Source organism: Geotrypetes seraphini, chromosome 5 (genome assembly GCF_902459505.1).
Source record: "Geotrypetes seraphini chromosome 5, aGeoSer1.1, whole genome shotgun sequence".
Taxonomy (NCBI): domain Eukaryota; kingdom Metazoa; phylum Chordata; class Amphibia; order Gymnophiona; family Dermophiidae; genus Geotrypetes; species Geotrypetes seraphini.
Window position 1 is genome coordinate 45,476,183 of NC_047088.1, and position 27,837 is coordinate 45,504,019.

General features: G+C 42.9%; 1 protein-coding gene across 1 annotated transcript in view; it reads left to right on the forward strand.

Annotated features, from left to right (window-relative positions):
* The first annotated feature begins 8,640 nt into the window (after positions 1–8,640).
* Positions 8,641–27,837, forward strand: part of MBNL3 (muscleblind like splicing regulator 3) — a 293,323-nt gene continuing 274,126 nt past the window's right edge. The window contains exon 1 of the mRNA XM_033944821.1: positions 8,641–8,816. The gene's annotated coding sequence lies outside the window, so the exon portion shown is untranslated. The remainder of the gene's footprint in view (positions 8,817–27,837) is intronic.

Consider the following 27,837-nt stretch of genomic DNA (forward strand, 5'->3'; position numbering starts at 1 on the left):
CCGCCTGGACTCAGTGGTACATTATTTAGATGATTTCCTGTTCGTGGGTTCTCCGGCCTCCGATGAATGTGCTCATTTGAAGCGTGTTTTTGAGCTTATGGCAGCGGAGTTCGGAGTTCCCTTGGCTGTGGACAAATCAGAAGGGCCAGTGCAGATACTTACCTTCCTGGGCATTGAAATTGATACGGAGGCTATGGTTACTCGGCTTCCTGAGGGTAAAATCGGTCAGCTGCTAGCTTTGATTCACCTAGTTCTCCAATCGCGTTCGGTGACCCTGAAGCATGTGCAGTCTCTGTTGGGGTCCCTCAATTTCGCTTGCCGGGTGCTTCCCATGGGTAGAGCATTTCTGCGACGATTGGCAGTGGCGACTTCGGGTGTTAGAGACAAAAGGCATTTTATCAGGCTGTCTGCAGGAGTGCGCGCTGATTTGAGTATGTGGGATACATTTTTGCGTGGATTCAATGGCACGCTTCGTATTCAGGCTTTAGAGGTGGCTAATTTCGATCTCGAGCTGTTTTCTGATGCTGCTGGAGGTCTCGGATTTGGATTGTATTGTCAGGGCGAGTGGTGTGCGGCGCGTTGGCCGGAAAGTTGGAAAGTTCAGGGTGTTACGCGTAACATTACGCTGTTAGAACTGTTTCCTTTAGTGGTGGCGTGTGAACTGTGGCCAGCACGGTTACGAGACAGGCGGATAGTTTTTTGGTGTGACAATCAGGGTGTAGTAGAGGTGGTGAACAAGCTGAGTGCGCGTTGTTTGGAGGTCAATGTGTTGGTTCGGGAATTGGTGTTGCGGTGCTTGCAATTAAATCTTTTTATTCGTGCGCGTCATGTCCCGGGGTCACGGAATTCTATAGCTGATGCATTGTCTCGCTTTCGTTTTTCACAGTTTCGACTCCTTGCTCCGGAAGCACGTCGGGAAGGTACACCGATGCCCGAAGGTTTATGGGACCTGGTCAAGAAGAAGTCTGGGAGATGCTCCGCATGTCAGTAGCTGCGTCGACGTGGAATCATTACTGTGCCGGCTTTCGCCTGGTGGCCGCCTTTTTGGAGTCGAGAGGTTGGGTCTCGGGTTCCGTGTCGGAGGCGTTATTGGTGGACTATGTGTTGCACGCCTTCCGATCCGGTGATTCCCGGGGTTCGGTTTCAGGGCGCCTTGCGGGCTTTGCCTTTTTCTGCAAAGCCTTTGGTTGGGCTTGCCCTATGTCGGGGTTCTTAGTGCGTCGCATGCTGGCCGCCATGGGGCGCTTGGTACCGCGTACTCCGGATAGCCGTTTGCCAATCACACACGACTTGCTGGTCCGTCTCCTAGCAGCACTGCCTGCGATAACACGCTCCCCCTTTGAGGGGCGGCTTTTTCAGGCAGCTTTCTCGGTGGCGTTTTTCGGAGCGCTACGGGTGGGAGAGTTGCTGGGGACTCAGTCTGTCGGTGGCGCTGTGCAGGGGTTACTGCGTAGGCATGTTAGTTTTTCTGGTCCCACATTGAGGGTCTTTCTGGCGCGCTCCAAAACGGATCAAACGGGTAGAGGCCATTCTCTGGTGCTGCATCCTATCCCGGGCAGTACGTCCTGTCCGGTTACTTTGATGCGTAACTTCCTTCAGGTACGGGTTCAGGGGGGAGCTCCCTTATTCTTACATGAGGATGGCTCTTCACTCACGCGCTATCAGTTTTTGGCAGTTCTACGCTTAGCCCTTGGTAGCTGTGGTGAACGGCCTTCTCGTTATGGGACTCACTCCTTCCGGATTGGGGCTGCGACCAGTGCCCATGCTGCGGGATTATCTGCGGATGGTATACGGCGCCTAGGGCGTTGGTCTTCTGGGGCTTACAGAGGCTACATACGGCCTGGGGGCCTCGGGAGGCCGGAAGGGGTCTAGGTTCCTTTGGGCTGGGGGGGGGAGTGCTTTGGGATTAGTGCATGGGCATGGGCACCTTATGTCACTAACAGTTCCTGTGATTGTCGGGACTGGAGTTCAATGTATTCTTTGTTTTGCAGCCGCTGTATCCCGGGCCTGTTCTGTGTGGATCGTGGGCCACTCCTTTATACATCGGGCGGGGGAGCGGGCACTTATCCGCCCGGGTGGCCGTCACTTGGGATTGGAGCACCGGGGAGTCCGTGTTTCCTGGTGGGGGCAACGGGGGATGCGCTGGCATCAGCTTCTTCCCCTGATGGCTCGCCAGCGTTCTAATCCCCGTAGGCCGGATCTCCTGTTGGTGCATCTAGGCGGCAACGATGTGGACGTCATGACAGTCAAACAGCTCATTGACCGTATAAAGGATGACCTTCGCTGTGTGCTGGACTGGTTTCCCCATTTGCGGCTGGTATGGTCGGATATCATTCCACGCCTGCGCAGATTAGAGTCGCGCAGATGGACTCGAGGGTTAATTAAAATCAATAGACAGGTGGCTAAATGGGTAGTGGGTATGGGGGGATTGCAGATCCAACATTCTTGGGTAGATTTAACTTGTGAGGGTTTGTATGCACGGGATCGGGTTCATTTGTCGGCGGTGGGGTGTGACTTGCTGCTGGATGACTTTGCCACCTGTTGCGAGTCTCACCTTGTTGCCACGGATGTGTAGTCGCAGCTCCTGTTTTGGGTGGAGGCCTGTTTTGCAGGCCTTGTGGCGGTTATCCCGAGCTATGGTATGGTACAGCTCATCAGGAGATGAGCGGGGGGGGCCGGCAGGGAGCCGTGCCCGGGTTCTGGTACTACGGTTAAAGGGGCATGTTGGGACATGCCACCCCCCAGACCCTTGCTGGCATGGCAGGATCGGGGGCCAAATATTATGGGTATTGGATAAGGTGTAGCTCGGGAAACTGTTTTTGTTATGTAAATGTTAAAGTAATGGTTTTTTAATAAACAGAGCTGCGGCTGTTTATCCATATACATGAGTTGTGTGGTTATTGGCAGGGGAGTGTAAGTGTGGGTGGGGCGGGGGAGAGAGAGCGGGCCAATACGTATCCCGCTGTTAAGGAGAGCCCGAGAGCTCGTCTCGATGGGCGGCTGTAACGCGGGGATGGGGGCCCGCGCTGCCTCCCATCGAGACGAGCGCTCCGCGCGAGGGGGGGGGAGAGGTGTAGGGGAACAGGAGGCAGCATAGGATAGGCAGGTTTAAATTTCCTGCTGCGGGGGCTGCCTCCTGATTGGTTGGGGAGCGCTGGGAGAGGCGATAAAGCCGGGACCTTGGAGGACCCGGTCTCTTCCCGGGTCCTCCGAGGCGGCTTTTTCCTGCCCACCCTCCCGCCCTCTTTTGTTTGGATTAGGAGGTGGCAGAGTTTCGGTCTGCGGTTATCCCGAGCTATGGTATGGTACAGCTCATCAGGAGATGAGCGGGGGGGGGGCCGGCAGGGAGCCGTGCCCGGGTTCTGGTACTACGGTTAAAGGGGCATGTTGGGACATGCCACCCCCCAGACCCTTGCTGGCATGGCAGGATCGGGGGCCAAATATTATGGGTATTGGATAAGGTGTAGCTCGGGAAACTGTTTTTGTTATGTAAATGTTAAAGTAATGGTTTTTTAATAAACAGAGCTGCGGCTGTTTATCCATATACATGAGTTGTGTGGTTATTGGCAGGGGAGTGTAAGTGTGGGTGGGGCGGGGGAGAGAGAGCGGGCCAATACGTATCCCGCTGTTAAGGAAATTATACCAAATTTCAGGATGTGTGGAGGCCATTGATAGATTATTGCAAAGATTAAAAATATTCTTCCCTGATTATAATATATGACATATGAGGAAGGGTGGGGGGGAGGGAAAATATGATTATTAAAGAAATAGATCATTATATATAAATATATAAAATGAGGGGGGTATAATATTTTAGGATGATACGATCAAATGTAAGAATTCAAGTGTTTTTAAATGTTCAATTGTTAAACATCATTTACTGTACTTGATTTTAAGATATGAAATGAATAAAGATTTTTAAAAAAGAAAATATTTCTCAATGGAAAGGAAATTGTACAATAGGGTAGGCTTGAGAATACGTTGGGTAGTAGAAACCTGGAATAGCAGAAACAAAACGGGTAGCAGAACTTGAAAAAGAGTGTAGGATAAACACAGAAGATCTCTGGATGCAAGAGAACGGAAATGAATCTTTAGAATAACCTGAACAGAGTGGCAGTTACAACCCTAAAACCATTGGACCTGCAAGAAAGCGCTGAGAGATAACCTGAACAGGGCAGTTACATCCTTAAAAGGCAATGGTACTACTTTGAAGTATTAGATGAGGGACACAGAGAAAGAGAACTAGGTATGGGATGGCAATATAGGACAAATCAATGCTGGGCAGAATGGACGGGCCATTTTGATTTAATCTGCCACTCTTTACTATGTCACTATGGCTGCATGCATTCTGATTTCCAAAGATAGTCACAAATTATTTTAAGTTGTATTTGAGCACTGTTGCCCTATTTTTATAGATATTAAATCTGTACACTCACCTATATAAAATGTGCCTGGATGAGTTAATTTTGCTTAGCTAATGCATGCTGCAGGGCTTAGGTGGGGGTTGGCCACTTTCTCCTTCCCAATCACCATCAAACTGTGCCACATTATGCAGCATGCAGCAGACTATAAATATGTCACCAGCCTTGGCAGAGGTGTACAGCAAGTCACCCCCAGACCTGTCCACACACCAGAATTGGGATTTGAACATTCCAAATATCTCTGGTCCTGCTGTGGACTTCATTATACTGGTGCTCCGGGTACATTCCCAGAGTGCATAGTGGGTGTCAAGAGCCATGTCTGTAGTGGATAGCTAGGGTCACCTTTCAGGAATAGAACTCTGGGATATTTTTCAGAATGTTTGCATATTGCACTGTGCCTTGGCAGCATACAGCATTGCAGCTGCATAGGTTTGCAGCTATGGGAGTTGCTTGGTATAACTGGGGGGGGGGGGGGGAGGGAGAGGGGAACAATATAGCCAGTATGGGTGAGGGTAGATGTTGTAAGTTTATCTTGCAGCCATCCACCAGTTATCTTGCCACACTCAAGGCAACCATGTATTCCAGGCTGGCACAATTTTATATGAATCACGGCACCAGACATCTGTTATAATGTTTGCTGAGATTCAGCTGACTTGCATGTTTAGGGAGTGTAAAGCTTTTCTGTTCCTGTACATTCTTTCCAGAGGGTGTTCTGATGGTCACATGTCTGCAGTAAATGGCCCCAGGAACAGAGGGGAATTGTGCCAGCCTATAAAAATCAATTATTGTTTGGTGCTGCAGCTCCTCTGTTTCTGGGAACAATATACTGTAGAGTGTGTGTAGTAGAGGCAGTTAGACACTGTGCAAGGCATCATGATATAGCAGTTTGGATGATGCCCGCTTCAGCAGCAAGGGGTGTCTGCAATGATGCAGTGGCTAGGAAGGGAAGGGCTTTGGTGACCTTACCATGGACCAGCAATGCATGTCCTCACCAGGCAGTGGGATCTATGTCCTCCTCCAGTTGGCTGCATAGCTGTGCAATGGTGCTGTTATTAAATTTGTATTGCCTCAGGCATTCCTCATCACTCATGTCTAGGAACTGGATTCTGGTTGTGTATATTGTCTGCCTTTGCTGTCTCCTTCTCTTTTTGTAGGTGACCAATAAAATGCACGCACAATTGCGCCCTGACAATTGCATGCATGACAAATGCATGCACCGTCAAATGCGCCTGAATTGCGCTCCATACTGCCCCGATCACAATCCACAGCAGATAATTTTTTTATGTCTTTTTGAGGGTTACAAAGTAACCCTCTTTTTTTTTGAGGGGGTCCCCCCTCCCTCCACTACACTTAAAACATTCACTTGGTATCTAGTGTTAGGGTTAGGGTTTAGATGATGATTATGGGAACCCTTTACATAACTGGATATCTGGAAGGCCCTGATTTGCTCACACTCCTCAGGCCCCATCCCTTGGGAGGGGCTTGAGGCATCTGAGCAAATCAGGGCCTTCCGGATATCCAGTTATGGCAGATTCATCAGATTGGTGTGCGCATTTCACGGGGCACAATTGTCATGTGTGCACATATCCGTGTGCACAATTATCGGATTGCAATTGTCGAGCGCGGATTTGTTGGTGTGCCCTTTTTGTATCCTTTTTCTCCTGTGCTCATAGTAGCAGGGCATCATTGCCATTCATTTCAGGTTTGGTAGCTGCAGCCACCACCAACAGTAACACAGTCAGTGCCCAGTAATAGTGACTGCCAATAATAAAGACCGAGAATTAAAGTGTCAGCCGCAGATAAGGACAGTCAGGGTGACACAGTGACAGACAGGATTGGTGGCAGACTCGTGCACACAGTGCTATGAAGATGCGCTCAGATGCACATAGTTAACTGTGAGGCAAGGGGCAGCAATGACACAGGCAGTGTCAGTGTCGCACAGAGGTCTCTTTCCTTTTAAATATGGCATTCATCTTCCTGTTTTCTTTCATGTATTTTAAGAAATTATTATTTGTGAATCACCTTGATTTGTATTTCTCTAAGACTGGTGATAAAGCAAGCTTCTAATAAATATAAACATATAGTGGCAGTAGGAGGAACACACAGATACCCTCCACACAAGCATAATGTGGGTAGTGTGGAGTATTGGAAGGGGCAAAAGTTCGGAAGTATGTGGACGAGGGGAAGCAATTGCAGAGAGTGAATGGTGATGTGACAGAAAGATTAGCAGAGCTCAGGGTAATGGAAAGAGAGAGAAAATACAGGGTTACCAATCAGCAGCAAAATACACCAAACAACGCTCGCCTGGGGGAGGGGTGGATCATAAGACATGCTTTCTGTTTCTTTTAGTTGTTATAAGTAGGTGGCATATACATACAGGCACACCCTGACCCATTACATCTCACATGCATCAGAGGAGGGAGGAGAGAAGTTCCCTCCTCTGACTCTGGCCCATGAAGCCACACCCTGCCGGGACAGGTCAGCAGCATCAGAAGAGGGTGGAGAAAGGAAGCCACAGGGTAGCTTAACTTATGGGCCGGTGATGTCACGGATCCCCAGAGCCTCACCTGGTCCATAGTTTAAGCTGTATATAGACTATTTCACACCACACAGCTGACTCCTTTATTTTGTTTGAAGCCATGTCACTTTTCTTTTTTTTTCATTCTGTATTCAAAAACCTCCCTCTCCAAGCCCTGCCCAAATGACACAGGGTAATGCTTGGCAGCTTTTATGAAGCACATATTCTGTGCTGGTTGTTGGCTGGCATTGTAACATCAGTTTCCCTAGTCTGCAGTGCACCACTTCCTTGTGCCCAGATCCAAATCCCAGTGCCACAGCCAGCCCCTTTCAGTATCCATCTAGAATACCATACCCTCAGTTTTATCTAGGCTTGAGCAGATGAATTAAGGGTGAAGTGGTAACACTGTAATATTTACAGAATTCGTTAAAGTTCAAATGTGTACCTATTCTGTTATCTGGACTTTTCAGTTTATTGTTTTATTAGCAGTTGTCACTTGTATGAGTTGCAAACCAAAGGCTTAAACTGACAGTAACCTATTCTTCTGATTTGTCCACAAACCATAGACGCAAGTTTTGGTCTGTTTTTAAGATATTTTTGGCCAGTTGTCAGAATTTTTGTTTGTTTGTTTCAAACCGGGATGAGCTGTTGTTTGTGACGAAATCACACCGGAGAGAAAAGCCAGAGAGGCCTCTACCACGGGGAGAACAATCCAACAAAATAAAGTTTGTTTTGGATTGCCCACTACTGTACGGTTGACATCTTTTCCTCACGACTCTTGCGTCTGGTTTGTGACGAAATGTCATTTGCCGATGACAATGCTCATTCTTCTTAAAGAGTGTACGTTTTGTGCAACGGGATCCTTACATGATGGTTTTGTGCATATAAAATTTGTTCTGGAATGGAATAAAAACAACACTAAAAATGTTTTGGCTGCCCATCCTTAACAATTATTGCATGTGGAATGCAACACATGTAAAAGTTTTCTTAACGCGCACTAATCAACTTTACATGCTTTAATTTGAAGATTTTATGTGTATAAAGTTGATTTGGTGTGTATTCTTTACATTAAGTACAGTATTTCAAACACAATTCACATTGAAATTTTACAGTAAATCTATATTTAGCAAAGACAAGGATTTCACAGAATCGTGTCCAGTCTACATTTATCACATATACTGCTTCACCTGTTTGCATTAATTGGTTTGTTGATTCACCTTAGCCTATTGATAGATACATTTAGCTAGCCTAGTAAGGTTTTAGCTATGTTGCTATGGCAGCAGCCAGACTAAGCAACAGCCTACGACATAGATCTTGAAGGCCATTAGGTGTGCTTTGAGAGGAATGTACCATGTGAATCATGCAAAGGGAGGCAGGAGACTCAAAATACAGAATAATAATAATATTTGCAGTTCTAGGAGGGGGAAGGAACTGGCACGTCGGTAGACAATCTGTATGGTTTTTAACGTGAACTGTCGGAGAGAACTAAAACAGGAGAAGCTATGCTTTGATTTTAACTTCGGCTCATGAATCTTTTTTTTTTTTTTTTTGTTTCCTTCCTGTGCCCGCATGACATTTCATGCCCCAGAGCCGCATAGTTTGAGCGTGCTTGCACGTCCCAGCAATGAAGTTATGTACGTGGGGCGTGCTTTAATTTGCTTATATCAAATCATTTTAGAAGCCAGGGTTTTTTTTAAAATGGCGGCATTCATTATAAACCCGTACTAAAACCTCACCGTGCACTTTGCCTGTTTTGCTGTTTTGCTTAGTGCTGCTTTTTGCTTCTGCCGTTAACATATGGCATGTTGCAGCTGAGAGCTGGGCCCTACAGCTGCCTTTTTTAATTTTTTTTTTAATTATCAGCAAAAAAGCGCAAGGTAAGACTTGTTACTTTTCATTACTGAGTGGGCTGCGTATTTCTGAAACTATGAAAAGACTGTGTGTGTGGTGGTGGTGGGGGGTTATATCACTTAGCTAAAATAATACATTCTAATTTAATTTCAGGAGCAAAATACTACCTTAGGCGCTGCTTGTGACATTTCGCATGATGAAGGCAGAATGTTGCTTTCTTTTTCTTTTGCTTGTAGTTTCTTTCCCCAGTTTCATTTTTAGTACAGTATTTTGAGCTTGCCAACCGTGTTGGCTTTCTCTGTGTTTTAAAGGGCCGTTCCCCCCCCTCCCCTCCTCGTATTAGTTCTGAAACTTTTACGGGAATTTCACATCGAGAACGGAAAAGCATATGAAAGGGGTTTTGTGAAGGAGGGTGTGCCAATTAGAAGCTCCTTTTGCTCTTTTATAGCGTATTTCGCCTGCTGGGTGTAGATCCTGTAAAATCTGAGCGATACCTTAACCTGGGCTGCTCTCGGGAAAAGTATACGATCTCCTCCTTCGGTGAACTGTTGAAATAATGCCTAAAGGGGTTGGTCGCCAATATTTATTTTATTTATTTATTTTAAAAAAATTATCAACCGCTTACTGTATTCCTAAGCGGCATTATAAAAGTAACATACATAAAATAAAACAAACAGGTTTTATACAAATATCTTGAATTACAAATGCAATAGTTACATCTTAAAACCCAGATATCTTCCTGTTCATTCCGGCATGCCTCTTATTTTTAGGGATATCTGAACTCTTACTGTCACGAAAACAAGGGTTTGCCCGCCAGTGGTTTTATAAAAACGAGTTGCCCAGAAAACACATCTGCATATCGGTCTGTCATTATTTAAGACATCGTTGAGTCTCTTTTGTTTTCATTTCTGCGTTTACTTAAAAAATGTACAGAAGTACCGGTTCTGGAGTTTCGCAATCATTTGTTGCTAATTCCTTCTAGACTTGCCCATACAGTAGAAAGCTGTTACTTCTTCCATGTCGTGTCTGGCAGTCTGACTTTTAGGAAAATAGAATAAAGCACAAAGTACTTGGTGGATTGAAATTACAGTAACTAACTAGAGGGAGATGGGGTGTGTGTGGCTTTTTAAATTTTTTGATTTTTTTTTTTTCATACACGGAAGGGGCATGCGCAGCTATCTCGCTCTTGGTTCTGCACCGTAGTCTGCCTAGAAACAAAGAACCCGAGTGTGGATAGGAGAATGTTTACACTGTACGCGCGTGCCGCTAACTCCGGGGGACAAGTTAAAAGCGTTTGTTGTCCTGTTGGAAACTGCAGTCTCCTGTGTCTGTATCGCCGCTTGGCTGCATTTTCTTGTTAGTCAAAAGGGGTAGCCGGGAGGAGAGAGGCAACGGACTTCTTTCTTTATTGTGCTTCCTTGGCATGGTGGCTCGTAGTAGGTGTGCCCTAGTTCAGAAGGGTGCCATGCTAGTCTGCTGAATCACCGTAGAACTGCTGCTGCTGCAAAAGCACAGCCTGTTCAACAAACAGGGTGAATCGCACCATTATTTGCACAGGGCAGGTTGTGAAATGTCTTGTGCGCGGGGAACTCGTTTATTTAGCATGCTGTCTTGGGAAATATTGTTAGGGAATAGGATAATTATACAAGCAACATCATTTGAGATATCAGAACTCAAATAATTTTAAAAACTGAAACGTAAGCTACCGAATAGTGTTCTGGTTCCTCCATGTGGGCAGAGGTGTCATGAAAAGCAACACTGTTGATTTTTATTTGTCAAATTAACTGCTTTTCGACTTAAAAACAATAATATGTACTGACTGTTAAAAGTACATTAAATTATAATTTATCTTTTAAGGGTAGCATTATGTATGTTAACTTGTAACCCGTTCTGAGCGTGTCGGGGAGGATGGGATATAAACCAAACAAATAAATAAATAATAAATGGAAATTAAAACAAAAAAATCAGAAAGAAAATACGATGATACCTTTTTTATTGGACTAACAATATATTTTGATTAGCTTTCGAAAAAGATGGTACCTTCCAAAGTTAATAAAAATGTATTAAGTTAGTCCAATAAAAAAGGTATCATCTTCTTTTCTTTTCAGTTTTGCTTTATTTTATTCTGTTTATTACTTTTAAAAGTGGACTAAAATGCTACCACATCACTATTTTTTAAGCAAATCACACCATGTGTAGATAGATATACTGTAGATATTTGTTAACAGACACAAAGAAATATACTAGGGGCAACAGCTGAGAGCATCTTGTGTGTCCTCAAGGTGTGAACTGAATTTTTCTTTGTGAGGTTAATAAAATGATCTGGCTAGTGACATGTGATTGTCTTGCACATATGCTAATCAGCTACAAAATGGTGCAATGCTGTGAATTCAACAGTTTACAGCTCTCCCTGGCACCTTCAGCTGACTTTGTCACATTTACTGCTGCTGCAATAGAACAAAGATTTCCTGGGTGACTCCTTTGACTCCTGTAGTGCATGCTTTTCCCTCTCTCTTGCAGTATTGCAAATATAAGCCTGACCGTGGCACTGTATGAATAAATCAGGGACATTTGGACTAGTTTACATATGAAGAATGATTAGGCTGTCCTACAGGTTAAATATGTGATCTGATCCTGTAATTAGAGTGCAGTAATAGTCTGTGCTCTGTAAGTACTATCACATGTTACAAGAGGCTCAAAGAAGGCACTGCTTGAAAGATCTTGCTGTGCTGTAATATACTGTACAGTACATAATAGTGACACAGGCCATGGATGGGTGCCCAGGATTTCCCATTCCGACGGCACAGTGAAGGAAAGGATGTGATACAACACCTTTGCTGTGGTTACATATGTGCAGGTACTTATTTTATAGCTGGGGCAATGGAGTGTAGAGTGATATGCCCAGGGTCATAGAGGGAACCACCTTAATCCCTCCTCCTTTCTAATGCACTATTGGATGCGCTTATACACATCAGGGCATGCATTATTGGACTCTGGTGCGCTATGCAGCACTTGGCTAAAGGCTAAATTATTTCAAGCTTTTTAAACTTCCAAGATCAGCCTAATGTAGAGAGAGATTTATTATTTTAGCTAGTTGTCAGCAGATAAAGACAACACTGTCCACTATAAGTTTACCTGGCTGACCCTATCTGTCATTGCTGTCCATCATTTATTCATAGACAAATGCCCTCTGTATTGATTGGTTGCAAGCATTTTGCATTTTGTCCCTGGTTTGGTTGTTACCTCTTCAGCTGAAAGCTGTAACAGTCACCGACCCTCCTTTCAACAAAGAAACATTCTTCACATTTACTCTGGGGCCTACCTCCTTCCAGGTCCTTACACTGTTGTCATTCTTCTGTATCAGTAGAGATTGTTAACAACTTGTATTATACATTGGAATTATTTCTGTCATAACCCAGCTTCCCTTCTGTCTTCTAGATTAGTATATCACAAACTGTGTACTGTGGTGAGATATCAGGTGTGCCGTGGCAAGGAGGAGAGATGCCGGCACCGGCTGATTGCCTAAAGGACATACCTCTCGCATCGAGAGGCTCGTCCTGTAGCCAGTCAGCTGGTGCTGGCATCTCTCCTCCTCACCGGCTCCTCTCTGCATAGTCTCTCCTCCTCTCGCACCCCCCCCCCCCACTTGGCATAGTAATAGCAAGCTCAGGGCCCCACCTGGAGGGCCTCCGCACATGCGCGTGACATCACTGCATCGACTTCCATGCCCTCCAGACTTAAAAAAGTTTGCGAAACACTGTTTGAGATGGTGCACCCTGAAATCCTTTAGCCCTGTGGTCTCCAACCTTTTTCATGTAAAGGAGTGCAGTGTGAATATTAGAAACCTCTGAGGGCTACTAAAAGATTTCAGTCTTTCACATACTATTCAATTTTGTAAACTGCTTTGACCTGCTTGTTCAGGGTATTAAACATTTCAAATTAATGCTAATATTGGAGGTCTTTGGGAGCCATAAGCGTAGGGTTACCATATGGCTCCTGAAAAAGGAGGACGGATTGGAACATCTGGATTTTACTTCCATCAATGGAAGTAAAACCCGGATCTCTCAATCTGCCCTCCTTTTTCTGGAGTCATATGGTAACCCTATGTAAGCGGCCCTGGGACCACACATTAGAGACTACTACTTTAGCCTCTTTGTGTATGGCATTTGTTAGCTGTTGCAGGCCTCCATCTGTCTTATGGTTATCAGTTTTGTGCGCATTTAGTAGAATTTGCTTTATGAGCCTGACAATGTAGAGTTATTTCCTCTAGGAGCTATATTGTAGATTTTTGTTAATCATTGTACATATTGTATATATGAAGATGTTTGCTTTGTGCGGTGTTGTTGGCATTCTTCAAATAAGATAAGAAAGTTCTCTATGGGTCACAAGTCAGTTCACGTACTAGAACTGTGTGGAAGCATACAATAAACACAGAGGATTCATGGTTGTGAGCGGGTGTTGTTAAAACCAGTTATCACATGGGATTTACAGTGTTGCAACAAGATGACATTTGGGTAGAATAGATGGGTCTTACAGCCCTTATCTGCTGTCATATTCTGCATTTCATTAGTCCAAACTGTGTTTCAGCTCAGATAATTAGGACTATCAACCATAGAGATAGGCAGCATAAAGATATCAATATCAACACAATTTTTAAAAATCATTTTTATTTATTGAAAGCAAGGCAGACAAATCACAGCAGCACCATACAGAGCAAAGCATGTCCTTAAGTAACCATGTATTATCAAAAGGTGATACCAACGTCAACTTTCCAACAGAATGCAAAATGTAGAATATAAACAAAATGTAGACTATTTAGACATTATATTGAAACAATGAGGGGGGAAGTAGAAGGGCACAGTGGACTCTTATTTGCAATCACACTCCCAGTTCCCCAGATACCCGTCTTAGCAAAGGAGGTCAAAGACTGAATAACCTTGGTACAAGCCAAACCCATAACAAGAGCATGTTCTCCCTGCTCACCAAATAAGTTTTCTTATTTACCGCTGTTTCCCAAACTAAGGACTCCTTTTACGAAGCCGCGTTAGTGGTTTAACGCACCTACTAGCGCGCGCTAAACTGCTGGCCGCACTAGACGCTAATGCCAGCATTGAGCTGGCGTTAGTTCTAGCCACGTAGCGCGGGTTTAGCGCACGCTAAAAGGCTGCGTGCGCTAAAACCGCTAATGCGGCTCCGTAAAAGGAGCCCTAAGGTTCAATGTAGTTCACAAGAAAGCTAGATAATAAAAATGACAGTATCAATAAAGATCAATAGAAATGCATTAGAAACCAACCAGTCTATCCACTTTTACCCAATAAGAAAGTATTTTTTTTTACAATAAAGAAGACAATTTGATTGCAACCTAATTAACCCCCACTTTTACTAAGCCGGAGTGCTGAATGCTACGACATTCATAGAATGCCTATGAGCATTGGAGCAGCTTCAGAGCATTTAGCGCCCTGGGCCATGGTGGAAACCTCTAGGGCAGCTTAGTAAAAGAGGGCCTAAGGAAGGCAGGGAGTTCCAGAAAGGAATCACAAGAATGAAAAATAGAGTTTCAAAAATCCATATATCCCGAACCCCACTACAATTTTGAGGATGAAGTAATGATTTTGTAAGCAGAAAGAGTGTCTAAAAAATGATACCCTTACTAAATCTAGTACTAATCCAGAGGTCAAACCATAAAATGTTTGATTCACCAGACATAGGGGGGTCTTTTACTAAGGCGTGCGAGACGATTTAGCGCACGCTAAATATTTGGACGCGCTAAATGCTAATGTGCCCATTATATTCTATGGACGCGTTAGCATTTAGCGCGTGCTAAATCGGCTAGTGCGCCTTAGGGGGTCCTTTTATCAAGGCGCGGTAGGGGTTTAACCCGTGGAATACCGTGCGTTAAACCGCCTGCTGCGCTAGTCGCTAACGCCTCCATTGACGAGGAGTTAGTATTTTGGCTTGCCACGGGGGTTAGCGCGTGATGAAATGTCCAACGCGCTAACCCCCGTAGCGCACTTTGATAAAAGGAGCCCTTAGTAAAAGGACCCCATACTGATTTAAAAAAACACATGCTCACGAATGGGAAGCCAGTGTAATGTAGCTAAAACAGGGGAAATATGCTCAAACTTCCTCATCCTAAATGCCAATAGAGCTGAAGTGTTTTGAATAAGTTGCATCTTGTTTGTTTTCTAAGTTGTTAATAATCTAAACCTCCCCCTTTTACAAAACTGTGTAAGAGGTTTTTTGTGCCAGACAGCACGCTGAATGCTCTGCGCTTTTCCGACGCTCATAGGAACTCTGTGACCATTTGAGCAGGGCAGAGCATTTAGCATGCCAGCCAGTGCTAAAAAAACCTCTTGCACAGTTTTGTAAAAGAGGGGGTAAATGAGGTTAAATTAACATTTGGACAAATAGAGCATTATATAGAATTATGTCTTTTTATTGTGAATGTTTATTTGTGAGCTGCTGAGTACATTAGGATCATGAGGGATATAAATATTTTAACTAAATAGCCTAGATTTTCAAAGGCAGTATCCAGATAATACCACTGAAAATCCTATAGATGTTATAGAATTATGTATTTTTACTGTGAATGTTTATTTATCAGCTATCGAGTACATTAGGACCATGCGGGATATAAATATTTTAAATAAATAGCCTACATTTTCAAAGGCAGTATTGAGATAATGCCACTGAAAATCCTATTTAAAAACATATAAAATATTTATAAATAGTGCCCCACAGTAAAATTAATAATTGATTTTTGGTCCCTCAAATGAACTGTTAATAAAGCTAGTGCTCCTTAGAGGAAGGGTCAAAACGTTCTAGTCACCAAGGGATGGATTCTGTTAATGGCAGCTAAATCAGTGGTGTCTACAAAAATGGACGCTGGCTACATGTCATTCACACTTAGGGCTCCTTTTACAAAGGTGCGCTAAGCGTTTTAGCGCATGCACCGGATTAGTGCATGCTAGCCAAAAATCTACCACCTGCTCAAAAGGAGGCGGTAGCGGCTAATGCACATGGCAATTTTAACACGCGCTATTCCGCACATTAAGGCTCTAGCGCGGCTTTGTAAAAGGAGCCCTTAGGCTCCCCATTAGCAGAATCTTGGCTAATGATGCCTAAGACAAAACTTAGATGCCTGCAGTGTAGACTAGCGTTTTACTGGCCTACAATGCATTGCAGACGTCTAAGTTCTTTAGTCCCTCTCTGCCCTTAACCATGTCCTGCTTAGACTTAAGATGCGCATGTTAGGTGTCCTGCGGTAGATGCATTACTGGTGCCTATACTGTAGATGCCTCCCAAGGCCTACTTTTTTTTAACGAGTTTTTAATCCGTTTTAAACAACACAGTCAAGTACCATGCTGATTAAAGCCAGTTAAAACAAATTAGGCAGAGGTAGGGCGCTTACCACCACCTAACTTACGGCGCTGTTTATAGAATATGGCCCTAAAAGCTTTTTGAAATAGTATTGTTACGGCTCATGTGTGCAGCACTCCTACCTGGACAAATACAGTTGGATATCAGGCCTGAAGTGATTATCTTAGGCCCTCTTTTATCAAGCCACGTTAGGGTTTTTTTTTAATCGCTGGCCGCTGCGGTAAAAGTTCCAACACGCATAGGAATTCTATGAGCGCCAGAGCTTTTACTGCAGTGGCCGGCAATTTAAAAAATAACAAAACCCTTACGTAGCTTGATAAAAGGGGGCCTTAGTTTGGAATTCATTAACAAAAACTTATATGTGCACTCTTTTATGAGAAGGCTTTAACAATCTCAGATAGCAAATAGCAAACCCCATCCATAAGCCTTATATTTGCCCGCAAGCAAAATTTAGCGATCCAACACTGAATGCAAAAAAAGGTCCCAGGAAATCAGGGAATAAATGGCAAAGTAAATTTTTTGGGGGGAGGGGTATTAACTTTGTTGGCTGTAAGAAGTATATACAGTACTGTATATAAACAGTATATTCAGCATAAGTTTGGGTTAGATTGTTTATTGAAAACTTCTGTACCACTACTAATGACTGGGGAGTTAATTCAGAGTGATTTTCATGAGCTTCTGTAATGGTGTTACAATAGAGTTTGAGTGTTTCTATGATGGTTTTCCATATATGACCTGCTGTAGTGTTGTTATAATACATTTACATATCTTTTACATTATGTACACACTATATATTCACCCTATATATACACGAGTATACTATGTTCATTCTATATATAAACCTCTTCTTATGCATTTATACTAAAATACACCCTTCATATATATCTTACACAATACTAGTAATGTATATATACACACGCATCCTAGATGATCTGTGTTTAGAACAGTGTCTCAAACTGTGTGCCACAGCACAGTGGTGTGCCCCAAAGAGATTCCAGGTGTGCCACAAGAGATTCCAAAAGTTTACAGAATTTTTTAAAATTCCCTTCATAAGTATACACTGGAATAGATGACATGTATGTCACATGCGCAATAGTCTGTCAATGTTATGAGCATCTGTGTGCGTAATGACACAACCACCCAAACAAGCATCATTCTTTGATGTGATTGGTTTTTGAAAACTAACGGCAAGTAATTTTAATTTTACTTTTATGTTTTATGCAGTAGTTATCCTAATTTGAGCAACAAAGCAATCAAGGCTTTATTACCATTGGATCTTTAGCTCTGACAAAAATCAGATAGAAAACAAAAAAAAGAGAATGAATGCAGATGGTGGATGATGAAATGTGTGTTTGCGTGTCGACTATTGAGCCACATTTTGAGTCAATTTGCACTCAAAAACAAGCACATCCATCACATTGATTAGCAATTCCATTTTATCTACTGTAGTTTCACCGTTGTTACAATTACCCATACATAGCTTTTAAAAAAAGTTAAATAAATAACTCTCAAATTTTTTGTTGGTTTTGCAATTTTATAATTTCAGTTATAATGTGCCATGAAAAACATTTGCTCTGTTTAGGGGTCCTTTTACTAAGGCACGCTAGCCATTTTAGTGTGCACTAAAACGGATAGCACGCCTTAGTAAAAGAACCCCTTAGGGTGCCAGAGCTAAAAAAGTTTGAGAGACACTGGTTTAGAAGGAAAGATTTTACATGACATAAAGGCAATTCTATAATTAGTCAGCTGCATTTATGCACGTTCCTGCATGCGTAAATGTACATAATAATAGTATTTAAATGCAAAAGTGTACATATAGTTTCAAGTTTATTAGGATTTTATATACCGCCTATCAAGGTTATCTAAGTGGTTTTTACAATCAGGGAGGGCAATTAAGTGCTATTCTGTAATGGTGCACATAAGTGGCATAGTATGTAAATGTAAAGGAGGGTATAAACATGGGTGGAGCATAGGTGAGTCTCCCACTTATGTGCTCAACTTATAGAATACTGTCAGTTATATTCATCCCTGCCTTATTTACATAACTGAAGTTATGCCACGTTTATGGCTGGTGTAACTGGAGGCATGCCAATACCCAGTTACGCTGGCATTCTGTATTGAATCTGAATGCCTAGATGGGTTAGAAAACAACTGAAGTCTGTTCAAAATACGATTACGACTCCTTGGAGGCAAAATGTTCAAATAAGGAGTCCAATGTTGACAAAGTCTCTACTTCGGTGAGAGGAGTAAGCCATCCGGGCCTCCCATCCCATCAATTCATGTAGTTTGTTTCTCCAGAGCCAAACAGAGGAAGGCTCATCAGCCAACCAATAATTCAAAATACATTTTTTCCCCAGGATATAACATTTACTCAAAAACAGTTTTTCAGCCGAGGTATACACAGAAAACTTGGAAAATTAAGCAAACAGCATATGAAGCGCAAAGAGAGGAACAGGAACGTGCAGAAGTCCCTGCAGGAAACAGGCTAAAGCCCCCCCCCCAAAAAAAAAATCCTGTATACCCTCACAAAGCCAAAGGCCATGAAAGTAAGAATTCACTTCAGTAATGCATGTAGTACAAAGTTGGGTGTCTACACAACCCATATGGTAGACTTGACTCTAGGAAACATACGCTCTCAATAGGGTTCATAGTGGCATTCCCTGAGCTCAGCATTATGTATAAGAACCGAAATACGTTTAAGAGCTCTGAGCAAAAGATCACCCCCCCACCAAGTTCCCTCCTCAAATCCCGCTGCCAGGCCTCCAAGATAGCAGAAAGCTCCCTAGAGGGACCAAGGGCACTAAGCTGCCTATGAAAAAAGGAGACTGAGATTTTGGACTCTGGATCTACCCTCCTCCAAAAAGGTACACAATCGGATCCCAAAATCCAAAGATAAAGAACCCCCAGGCAAAGACCCCATGTAATGCAACAATTGACAATGGGCATAAACAAGCCCAGGAGGGGAGATGCCGCACTGCAGCAACTCATTACAGGACAGGAGCTTCCCATCGCCCCTCAAGACATGGGAAAGATACTCGAAGCCCCCAGCCCGCCATCTACCAAAAACAGAAGGAATCAACCCCGGGGGGAAGGAGAGATTACCCATCAGAGGCAACAAAACACTAATATGGGGATCCTGATGCCGCAGCAGAAGCAACTGCCGCCACACCACCCAAAGAGGTAAAAACAGGTCATTACCTATACTTGGGTGAGGCACCTCCGCCAGTCGAGCATGAAGAAGAGAAAGGAGGCAAACAGGATAAAAATAATCCCATTCCAAAGAGGTGTCAGTATAAAGAGTAGTACCCAAAATCCAATTCCGAATATGTCATAAAAGACAAGCCTGATTGTAGAGAGCACTATTCGGCACACCTAAGCCCCCCCCCCCCCGAATCCCAGAAGCCCAACAGCAATTGCCAACGTACCTTAGGCTTCTTGCCCTCCAACAAAACTTGGATAACAAAGAGTATATCTTTCTGCAAGAGAAATAAGGGAAGCGTCTGGAGAACATAGAGCCACATTGGGAATAAAACCATCCGAAAGAGGTGCACCCTCCCCATCAGCGAAAGTGGCAACTCCTGTCATGTAGCCAAAACAGAGCCGGTAACAGAAAGCAAACAATCCATAATCAAACAGTAAAGCTGCCGAACAGTCATAGACAACTGGATCCCCAAGTAACTAATTTTAACGGAAATTCCCCCCCAACCACCGAAGGTGCTCAGAAGAGGCCAGCACCTCCGATTTTCCTAGATTCAAAGCAAAGCTGGAAAAGTCCCCATATTCCAGAACACTTTCCAGAAGAGTAGGCAAGGACTGAAGCGGGTTAGTCAAAAAGACCAAGAGGTCATCAGCAAATGCCGTGACCTCAAAATGAATGGCACTCAACTGAAGGCCACTGATGTCCACATTAGATTGCAACTCTCTAATCAAGGGGTCTAAGGAAAGCGCAAATAATACCGGTGAGAGAGGGCAGCCCTGACGAGTGCCCTAATGAATCACGAAGGGGGTCGAGAGGCCCCCATTCACCTAGATCTGTGCCACCGGATCATTGTACAATGTTTGGATAGCATTAAAGAAAAATGGGCCCATCCCATACGCACGAAGCACAGCAACCAGGAACGCCCACCTCACTTGGTTAAAAGCCTTTTCAACACGCAATGTTTAGTTCATGAGTTTCCCCCATAACTGATTCTGTCCACTTAGCATAAGTAAAATGTCACACATAAACACTTTTATATTTATATGGTGTAGGATTTTTTCAAATAAAGCGTTTTTCTGTGTTGATTGGGAGATACGGAGCAGGTTTTTCCATAGCTACACATGTTTAAAACCTCCTCTGAAAAAAATATTTTGAGGCTCGTTGAGTTTTGGATTTCTACATAAGAGAAATTTTTAGTTATTTCCCCAAACCAACAACAATCTTATATGAACAAAATATCCAGGATGTGGACAGAGGATATGTTTTTTCTATTTTGTTATTAAAAATTCAGTATCTTATGTTTTATTTTTGCTATTTTTAAGTTGGGTTAAGTGGAGATAAAAAAATGTAACTAGTCAGCCTACGAGTGTATGGACACATTCATATCCAAGCACCGCAGGTCCTTTGTTTGCAATAGTTTTGAATAAACTATCACTGGATTTTACTAAATAGTGGTAGAGGTTTCTACCGCAAGCCTGCGAGTTAAATGCTCTGACACTCATAGAATTCCTATGAGCATTGGAGCATTTAACTTCCTGGCCCATGGTAGAAAGCTCTACCACCGTTTAGTAAATGGAGCCCTATGTAAATAATAATGTAACTGAATCTTTTGTTTGTTGCTGCATTTTATTGCTTTGATGATCTAATTAATAAATCTTTCACAAAATGTAAGATTAAAAAGTAAAAATTCAGTTTGTAACATATAGTGCAAACCAGATTCCGTAAGTGTTCAAGAACAGGTCAGCAGAGATGACTTGAAAGCAACATTTTACAATCTGGAAACACAGACCTTTTATATAGAAATCTTACTTCCAGCAGGGAGGACATTTCCATACAGATACAGAAATTCTTATTACATTATCATACAAACAAAACCTTATAATGCCTGAAAAACTAGGAAATATCGTACTTGTCTGCTTCACTATGATAATACACCTGCCCCCCAGGTTTAACTTCCTACCACAATATAAATGCATATAAAACACCTACAAATGTGTGAACATTAGTAACTCTGTACCGTAACACCTTTACTAAAGCTCATATATTGTAGGTCATGTATTGTAACACCATTATTGAAGCTCATGCAAATTGCTCTTTAACTTGCCTCATTGCATATAATTGTATCATCCCCTCTCATATCCCTAACGACCCATTGATATGATAACCTTTATCACTCCCCCAAACACCTGACCACCTCCACCTCTGCCCTGTCTATGTACTTCATCCTGCTGGCAGCTGACTTACCAGGGCAATATACTACCTTAGGAACTGCTGAATTAGCGCATAAGACAGAGTCTCCATGAACATTTGCTTAGTTTGCCTGTGCCTTAATCCTGTCCTCTCTGTACTTAACATAAGAACATAAGAAGTTGCCTCCGCTGAGGCAGACCAGAGGTCCATCCTGCTCAGCGGTCCGCTCCCGCGGTGGCCCATCAAGCCCATTGCCTGAGCAGTGGTCTATATCTATCTATACCCTTCAATCCCTTTTTCTTCTAGGAATCTATCCAAACCTTCTTTGAAACCATTTAATGTGTTCCTGTCTACTACAGCCTCTGGAAGCGCGTTCCATGTATCCACCACCCTCTGAGTGAAGAAAAACTTCCTAGCGTTTGTTCTAAACCTGTCCCCTTTCAGTTTCTCCGAGTGCCCCCTTGTACTTGTGGTGCCCCTTAATTTGAAAAATCTGTCCCTGTCTACTTTTTCTATGCCTTTCAGGATCTTGAAGGTTTCTATCATGTCTCCTCTAAGTCTCCGCTTTTCCAGGGAGAAAAGTCCTAGCTGCTTTAATCTGTCGGTATATGGGGGATTTTCCATTCCCTTTATCAGTTTAGTCGCTCTTCTCTGTACTCCCTCTAGTACCGCCATGTCCTTCTTGAGGTGCGGCGACCAGTACTGGACACAGTACTCCAGATGCGGCCGCACCATTGCACGATACAGCGGCATGATGACTTCCCTCGTCCTGGTCGTGATACCCTTCTTAATGATACCCAACATTCTATTAGCTTTCTTTGAGGCCGTGGCGCACTGCACCGATGCCTTCAGTGTTGCGTCTACCATCACTCCCAGGTCTCTCTCCAGATTACTGACCCCTAGTGGTGTTCCCCCCATTTTGTAAGTGAACATCGGGTTCTTTTTCCCCACGTGCATGACCTTGCATTCAGGGCCAGTCCTGCAACTAGGCAGACTATGGGCTCCTTTTACAAAGGTGCGTTAGGGCCTTAACGCATGGAATAGCACGTGCTAAAATGCCGCGTGCTAGCCACTACCGCCTCCTCTTGAGCAGGTGGTAGTTTTTCAGGTAGCATGCGCTAATCCGGTGCGTGCGCTAAAAACGCTAGCGCACCTTTAGAAAAGGAGCCCTATGTCTCTGCTTAAGGTGGAAGAATGTATGGAGTGGAGGTGGTGGTGTTCCAGCACAGAAGTGAGCTTCTCCTCTCCTTCCTTTTCCCCCAACTGGTCCTGCCACCACCACCACCACCACTGTACCTCCTCATTGGCCCATATTCAAGCGCTTCCATTTCCTGTCCCCTATGACAAGAGACTTTCTTGTTGTAGAAGGGCAGGAAATAGCAAACCAGGTCTTAAACATTGCCCATAGTACTTAGCCTTTTTTTTTTTAAGTTTTGGGCCTGAGAGGAGGTAAGACAGTGTCAACAGTGGCCCAGAAGTGGGAAGAGAAAATGGAGATGAAGCTGGACATGGGAAAGTGGGATATGGATACAAAGGGGAAATGAGGTGCTGGCCATTTGAGGAGGCAGAAAGGGAAAGGGGAGATGAGGCCACAGTAGCAAGAGGGAGTAAGAGAGGAATTGGGAGAAGCTGCCATTTGGATGCCCAGTCTTCCAATTTCCTAAGGTCTGCCCTCAACTTTTCTCAATTTGCATTCGTTTTAATAACTTTAAACAGTTTACTGTCATCTGCAAATTTAACCACTTGTTCCAATTTCAAGATCATTTATAAATATGTTCTTTATCATCATCCACAGATGAATCCAGGTACATGGGTTAAGCCAATCCACCTTCAGGTGGAGATAGAGAATAGCAGAATTATGAGGTAGTACCTTGATGGCATGCTCCACACCTCTCTAGTATACTATCTCCAGCAGGCGGGTGGACTTCTCCATACTTCTGAATTCATCTCTCTAATTCAGGCTCCCAATTCCTATTTGGTTGAAGCCTCGGGGGTCAAGCTTGCACTGCCTTGTGGCTACACCTGGGGGAGCCAGGTCAATATGCCCCCTCTCTTTCTCTACCTTCCCTTGCTATCTGCCCTCTGCATAGGTTCCCTCCGTATAAATTAAAAAAAACCCCAAAAAAGGATTCTTCAGGGGAAATTTGATTGGCCTGGGTACTAACTTATCTCTGGGTCCCCTATTGCACATTAACAAGCAGAGCTGCAGAGGAAGAGGTTACTCTCTTTGATAAGGGCAGCAAGGTGAGTCTTTTCTCCAGCACCACGGGTAAAGGAGAGGGAACGTGGTGAGTGTCATGCCTTTCCCCTTGTGCAGGGAACGAGGTGCGACATGCTTTAGTGGTGGCCTCTTTAGTGACAGCACCACACAGCATTCCACTGTTTATCCTCCTCCATTGAGAAAAATGGTCATTTAACCCTACCCCCTGTTTCCTATCCAATAACCAATTCCTAATCCACAACTGAACTTTGCCTCCTATTCCATGACTCTTTAATTTTCTCAGGAGCCTCTCACGAGGAACTTTGTCGAAAGCTTTCTGAAAATCTAGATACACTATATCAACCGGCTCACCTTTACCCACATGTTTATTCACACCTTCCAAGAAGTCCAGCAAATTGTTGAGGCAAGATCTCCCTCGGCTGAATCCATGCTGACTCTGTCCCATTAAATCATGTTTGTCTACGTGTTCCACAATTTTATTTTCTATAATTGTTTCCACTATTTTGCCCAGATCCATTCCATCCCCACAATGTGCATAACTTTTCAGAATGCTCCTGACATGCTCATGCCTGTCCCATGGCCATGTTCCCTTTTGAGTTATACGCTATTTTGAATTAGGCATTATGCCTTATAAAATAGTGCATAGCTGGATGTGCATGCAAGTTTGAATGGATGCCAATTACTGTGCATAGTGTGTTTTTAGCACCCAATTCTTTATATTAATTGGCTTGTAAGCCAATTAATTTGCATGCATAAATTTTGGTGCACAGATCTAGACACCATATATAGAATTCAGAGGATAATTTTTACTTTTATTTGATGTGCAGGTGTTCCTGGAGGTGGAAAATGAGCAGACTAGGACAAGTAGGCATTAAAAAAATACATGTATAAACACCTGTTCTTATTGACATATACATGCACAAAAGTAGTCTTTTCTTAGAACAGGTGTAACTTTGGCTGGAAGCTATGGTGGAGCAATTCTTTAAGGACGCATATGTTGCCTGTATACAATATTTATGAAAACCACCAATCAGCAATATGTCCCCAACAGAGTAGATAACTAAAAATTCTGAATCACAAAAGATGATTACTGAACAGGTGATATTGTTTAAAAGATTAATAAAGTGAACAGACCTTAGAACTTAGGATTCTCCAATTGAAGAGCACTTTTTCAAAACTCACTTGGTCTATCAGCAGCAATTTTGAGGAAAATGGATAGCAGCGTTTGAACTAAGATTTTGCAGAGTATTCAACACAAAGTAAAATACCATGGACTTGGTGAGTTTTGGAACAGGAATAAGCTACAGTAAACAAGTCTTTCCTTGATGAATTAAATTAATCGCATAACTCAAAACTGACAAAAAATGGACTGGGTGAATTCTGGAAAAGTGTTCTTCAGCTCCGGTTTACTAGCTGCCATCATTGACTCCTTGTGCACATGCCATCATTGGTTGAATCTAGTTAGCTGATATTGGAAACTCCTAAGTTCTGAGGTCTGTTTACTTTACTAATCCTTTTAAGAACAATATTACCTGTGTAAAAATATTCTTTCATGATACAGAGTTTTTGTGTAGTCTTCATAACAGCTTGAACAATTTCCTAGAGGAATGGGGGATGCAACTCTTGCTTTGGATTGGTAGCATAGAATGTTGCTACTATTTGAGTTTTGCCAGATACTAATGACCTGGATTGGCCACCGTGAAGACAGCTGTTGGGCTAGAATCTGAATGGACCATTGGTCTGACCCAGTAAGCACATGTGCACATTGTGGCTCTTTATAAAACTTCCTTAGAGTGCATGCAGTGCAAATCTGATTGTGTCAGGTGCAAGAGTAAGAAAGTTGTAAACTTTTATACAGAGCAAAAATTAACCTACAATAGGATAAAATAATTATTATAGTTAATGTAGAGGCTAAAGTAGGTGTGAGGATAGTCCAAGCAGTTTTCCAAAGATGAACATATTGATCCCTGTTAGAACTGACACTAACTCAAAAGCAATTTTGATATGGCCTTGTTTTTTTTTTTTGTTTTTTTTTTTGGGGGGGGGGGTTCCCTGTGAGTGTGTTAGAAAAACAGAGCATAGATTATTGTAGGCAGCTTTCCTAAATTTTCCCAAGTTTAAAAGGGTTTTAGAATTGTTAGATTTGTTTCCATAAGTAGTAGCATTAATACTTTGGTTCAGAGGTACTTTCTAGTAAGTAAGGATATTCATTAAGGACATGCATTCTTGAGTGCATGTTCAATTTGTTAGTGTGCCTTAAAAAAATAGAGTGCATTAACTGGAATTAATACACATTTACCTACAATCCCCAAATTTATTTATTTTATTTACAATATTTATTCCGTTTTCTATACCATTTTCCCAAGGGAGCTCAGAATGTTTTATATGAATTTATTCAGGTACTCAAAGCATTTTTCCCTGTCCGTCCCAGCAGGCTTACAATCTGTCTAATGTACCTGGGCAATTGGGGGATTAAGGGGAAGATTCTCTAATGTTCACAATAAAATCTGACGACCGCTATTGTAATGATTTAAAAAAGATGAGTCATTCTTTAAAAAACATGCATGCAAATAAGGTTCATGGAGAGTCACTAAATTTGCATGGGCTGAGTTGCTGGTGATAGCGATGGCACATGTGAAGAATAAGTTTCAAGTTTATTATAAATTTGATTCTAAGCGATGGATATATCAGTAAAATTACAAAATTAAGGGGGCAACAAAACAGAAAACTAAACCTTACAAAACATATTGAAGACTAACTTTACAAACATAATAACATACGAGGAAAGGATGGGAAAAGAAATACAAATTGATTGATAGAAGAGAAGACAATTATGGTAAAAAACAATAGGAAGGGAAAGAACAATGAACCTCAGAGAAGTTATGGGATTGGAATGAAACTCCTAGTCAGCAAGTTAAAAAAATCCCCAAAAACCAAAACAAAGATTGACAGGAGGGATACCCATTCCTTCCTGCCATTGCCAACAAACAACCCCACCCAGCAGCGGGAGGGATGCCCACTCCCTCTTGCCACTGCTGGCAAGCAACCAAGGAGGGCTGTCCACTTCCTCCCACCAATGCCATAAAGCAACCCCCTGGCAGAGGGAAAACATAAGAACATAAGAATTGGCGCTACTGGGTCAGACCAGTGGTCCATCGTGCCCAGCAGTCCGCTCATGCGGTGGCCCTTAGGTCAAAGACCAATGCCCTAACTGATGCAACCCAACCTAAAATTGCTGGGAATAATGATAGACAAAGGCTGCACCATGCAACTTCAAATCAGCAAAACGATCCAGAAGGCATTTGCAACCATGTGCAACCGGAGGCAAATCCGAAAATACTTCAACAACAAACAATTCAAACTCTTGGTACAAGCGCTAATCCTAGGACTCCTGGACTACTGTAACATCCTATACCTGTCATGCCCAACCAACATGCTAAAATAATTACAAACAGTCCAAAATACAGCTCTTAGTTTGATTTACTTGCTGAAAAAAATATGACCACATTACCACTGCCTTCTGAGATTCACACTGGCTCCCAGTACAAGCACCCTATTCAAAGCCCTAATTGGAAACGGACCAAGCTATCTGAGCAACCCCCTAAACAGGAAAAACACATCCAGACCATGGAGAACTCATGCACACATTACCCACCCCCCCCAGTCAAAGTTATATAAAGCAAGAAAATATACGACGGACTATTAACCACCAGAGCAGCGAAACTAGACCACCACCTCTCCAATCTGCTGACTATATCGCCCAACTACAAAACATTCAGGAAAGAACTTAAAACCTTTCTATTCAATAAATTTATCAAATGATCTAACTAAACCTGATTGATCCTCCACAGATCCCAATGCATACTACATCTATTAACCATGTATTCTCCCTGGAAATGACCAGGCCAACTCTTGAATTCATTACAAATGATTAAAGCATCTTCAATCAATTAATTCTATACTTCTTCTTAAATGATTCCATCCTTTGTGTTCAAACCTTACATGTTTCTTTTTTTTTTTTATAAATTGTAGTTCTTCCCATTACCCATTTGTACCA